At 34.2% G+C, this 4679-nt stretch overlaps 1 non-coding gene across 1 annotated transcript; it reads left to right on the top strand.

Moving 5' to 3' along the window:
- Window positions 1-4140: 4140 nt before the first annotated feature.
- LOC133813524 (small nucleolar RNA R71) lies at window positions 4141-4247 on the top strand. Its single transcript, XR_009884533.1, has one exon. It is a non-coding gene; the product is annotated as a small nucleolar RNA R71 (small nucleolar RNA).
- Window positions 4248-4679: the final 432 nt, after the last annotated feature.

Genomic DNA, 4679 nt, shown 5'->3' with positions numbered 1-4679 from the left:
GGATAATCCTTGAGCTAAGCTTTTAAATCCCCACTGAAACCCTTTGAAATCCCAGCCCAAATCCTCCAAGTTTCCTCTGTTTTCCTTGTGTTTTTTTCTAGTTCCCTTGAGAGAGAAGAGGGAGAGAGAATGAAATTCGGTATAATCTTCCTTTCCACTAGCTTCTTTTTTAACTAAGTCTATCATTTATCCCGTTAAGTCAATCCCGAGCCTCGGGGTGCCGGAAACGTCCTCGAGGGCAAAATGGTAAAATTCCCCAATATTCACACTTAGACTTCCTAACCTCAAATATATCTCCATATATTTATTTTCATAACCCGATAGTCTAAATAACTACCCGATACCTAAAACACCCCTGACTTGTCCAAAGTCAATTGTTAAACCCCTTTGTGACTTCTCCCGCTATCAAGCTCTAGGATCGCCTCGTGCCGAAAGCTACAAACACACACATATGCATATATATATATCCACCTATCCACATAATAATGTGGTCTCAACAATTTTATCACACACAATCACGTTTACGCCCTAACAAGCCAAAATTACAATCACGCCCTTACCAGCCAAACGGGGCCCACCTACTTTTCCAATACCAATATTCATGTTTTCTTACCATTAATTCTCTTAACCTCCAATTATGCCCTCCCGGCACACTAATCAAGGCTCTTAAGCCTTAATAGTAATTTTGGGTCGTTACACCAAGGCAAGGAAGTAACATGCATCAATTATTCATCAGGATAAGTTTTAGTTATAGGAGTGGAATCATGTATAGTTTCAACAACTAGTCTAGATAAATGATCAACAACAAAATTTTTAGATCCCTTTTTATCACGTATTTCTAAGTCGAATTCTTGTAAAAGTAGGATCTAGTGGATCAAACGAGACTTAGCATCTTTTTTCGATAAGAGATATTTTAATGCAGCATGATCATAATAAACAATAATGTTAGACCCTAACAAATAAGATCTAAATTTCTCTAATGCAAAAACAACAGCAAGAAATTCTTTTTCAGTTGTGGAATAATTTAATTGAGCATCATTTGAAGTTTTGCTAGCATAGTAAATTACATGAGGTATTTTTTCAAGTCTTTGTCCTAAGACAACACCTATAGCATAATCAGAAGCATCACACATTATTTCAAAAGGTATTTTCCAGTCAGGGGGTCGAATAATGGGTGCAGTAGTCAACAAATTTTTCAATTTTTCAAACGCAACATGGCAATCATTATTAAAGACAAAAGTATTTTCTTTTCCAAGTAAATGGCATAAAGGCCTAGAAATTTTGCTAAAGTCTTTTATAAATCGTCTATAAAAACCGGCATGGCTTAGGAATAATCTAATTTCCTTCACAGTTTTAGGTGGGGGAAGTTTTGAAATAAGATCAACTTTAGCTTTATCAACTTCTATTCCCTCAGATGAGATTACATGACCTCAAAAAATTCCTTTTTTAACCATAAAATGACATTTTCCCAGTTGAGGACAAGGTTTTTCTCTTTGCAACGAATTAAAACAAGTGACATATGGTGCAAACATTCATCAAAGGAAGAACCAAACACAGAAAAATCATCCATAAACACTTCAAGAAATCTTTCAACCATGTCAGAAAAAATTGAAATCATACACCTTTGAAAAGTCGCAGGTGCATTGCATAATCCAAAAGGCATGTGATGATAGGAAAAAGTTCTAAAAAGGCATGTAAATGTAGTCTTTTCTTGATCTTGTGGAGCAATGAGGATTTGGTTATATCCCAAATACCCATCAAGAAAACAATAATATGCATGGCCAGCTAAGCGTTCAAGCATTTGATCAATAAAGGGTAATGGAAAATGGTCTTTTCTAGTAACATTATTCAACTTTCTATAGTCTATGCACATTCTCCACCATGTTTGTACTCTAGTAGGGATTAATTCATTTTTCTCATTTTCAACAACTGTTATCCCAGACTTCTTAGGCACAACTTGAACTGGACTAACCCATTGACTATCAGAAATATGGTAAATGATACCTATGTCTAATAATTTTATGACCTCTTCTCTAACCACTTCTTGCATATTTAGATTTAGCCTTCTTTGACATTCTCGAGAGGTTTTAGCATTCTCTTCTAGATGGATTCTATGCATACAAATGGATGGGCTGATTCTTTTAATGTCTCCAATGGTCCAACCTATGGCTTCTTTATGTTTTCTAAGGACATCAGACTGTTTATCTTCTTGTTATTTATTTAAAGAGAATGCTATGATAACAGGTAAGGTTTCAGACTCTCTTAGAAAAGCATATTTTAAATTTTCTGGCAAAGGTTTAAGGTCTAACTTTGAAGACTCAGAAGTTGATTGAACATGATCTAAGGGTGAAAAAGGTTCAACTTTGGTTTCATTTAAGGGTATGGACTCTAGCAAAGAATTCACATCATCATTAGAGTCATCAACATGCAAGTTCATACCAAAGTATTTTTAACAAAAGTCAAGTAAGTCATTTCCATCATCTTCACAAATACTATCTATCATGTTAACTTCATGCACTTCCTCACACTCAAGAGATTTAACAACATTAAATACATTCAATTCAACAGTAATATTTCCAAAATATAATTTCAAAACACCATTATGACAATTATGATTGCATTAGATGTAGCTAAGAATGGTCTACCTAAAATGATAGGAATTTGAGCATGCATATTTTCCATAGGTTGAGTATCAAGAACAATGAAGTCAATAGAAAAATAAAATTTATCAACTTTTATCAAAACATCCTCTATAATGCCTCTAGTAATTTTCACAGAACGATCGGCTAATTGAAGAGTTATAGAGGTAGGTTTTAGCTCACCAAGACCAAGTTGCTTATAAACAGAATAAGGCAATAAATTCACACTAGCACCCAAATCAAGTAAATCCTTGTTAATAAAATGATCACCAATAATGCATGAAATTGTGGGACACCCAGGATCTTTATATTTAATAAGACTCTTATATTGAATAGTGGGACTAGCTTGTTCAGTTAAAAATGCCTTTTTAGGAACATTAGTGTTTCTTTTAACAGTACAAAGATCCTTTAAAAATTTAGAGTAGGCAGGAATTTGTTTAATGGCATCTAAGAAAGGGATATTGATACTAACTTGTTTAAAAACTTCTAAGATGTCATTATATTGGCCGCCTTTTTTAATTGGAAGTAATCTTTATGGGAATGTGGCTTTTGGAATGAAAGGATTGATTGGAGTCTCCTTGTTTGAAAAGTCATTGGCATTAGAACTAGAAGGTTGACTCTTTTTTTTTTTTTTCGTTTTCAACCTCAGGTATGTAATCGGGTTTGACAATGTTCTTTCTGGACCTAAGAACTGAAATTGATTTGACTTCTCCATTATGACTAGACTTTCCTATCTCATATTGACCTTTTGGATTAGGGGTAGGTTGACTAGGGAATGTTCCTTTTTTCTCTATCAGCTAAAGCAGTGGCGAGTTGTACTACTTGTGTCTCGAGTTTGGTAATTGATTGAGACTGATTTTGTAGGATTTGTTGAGTGGATTGCATAAATTGTTGTAAAGTATCTTCTAAGGAAGGTTTTCTTTGTTGAGGATATGGTTGATTTTGTGGGGCATGAGCTTGGTTTTGTGTGTTGTATTGGTGCCCTTAATTCATTTGGGCTTGGTTTTGTCTCCATGAAAAGTTTGGATGGTTTCTCTAATTTGGATTGTAGGTGGATGAAAATGGGCTATCATTTGGTTTCCCATAAGCATGAAGTGCATTGGCCTCCTCAGAAAAGGCTTCTTGGTAGGAAGGACATGATTGGGCATTATGGCAAGGACTAGAACATATAGAACAAACATCTTTTCTTGGTTGTATTGAAGAGTTTATGGTTTGTCTTATGGCTAAAGCTTCTACTTTTCTCGCTAATTTGTCTAAGGATGTTCTTAAGTCTAATTCTTCTTTTACTCCATACCTTCCTCCTCTTTTTGGTGAATTAGTTGACCTAGACCTAGGATCAAAATAATTCCATTGTTGTGAATTGACAGATAAATCTTCAAGGGCGTCCCAAGCCTCTTGTCCTTGAAATTTTTAAAAAAATTCAGTATGCATAGATTGAATCATTTGACTATTAGATAGGGTCAAACCATCATAAAAATATTTTACAAGTCTCCATTTTTCAAAACCATGATGAGGACATTTTAATAATAAATCTTTAAATCTTTCCGAACAATCATAAAACTCTTCATTATCTTTTTGAAAAAACTCGGAGATTTCTTTCCTTAGACTATCAGTTTTAGACATAGGAAAAAATTTCAGCAAGAATTTATTATAAACTTGATCCCATGTAGTTATAGACCCCGTGGGAAGGGAATATAACCAAGCTTTTGATTTGTCTTTTAATGAAAAAGGGAACAATCTTAGTTTGACCGACTCATCAGAATTTTTTTGAAATTTAAATGTTGAGCAAATTTCTAAGAAATCTTTGACATGCATGTAAGGATCCTCTCTATCTAACCCATAAAAAGATGGCAACAATTGAATAATATTCGGGGAGAGTGAGATTACACGACCACAATATTAAAAATTTACAAAAAATTATCCTTGACAGAGACCAAAGGAAGATTGAGTTAGAAGATGCAAACTTTAGTTGTAGGACAATCTTCTTCAACCTTAATGAAGCTTCAAAACCTTTTGTTGAACCACCACCTTGAACTTCTA

Source organism: Humulus lupulus, chromosome 1, assembly GCF_963169125.1.
Source record: "Humulus lupulus chromosome 1, drHumLupu1.1, whole genome shotgun sequence".
Classification (NCBI taxonomy): domain Eukaryota; kingdom Viridiplantae; phylum Streptophyta; class Magnoliopsida; order Rosales; family Cannabaceae; genus Humulus; species Humulus lupulus.
This window is presented reverse-complemented; position numbering and strand designations above follow the sequence as displayed.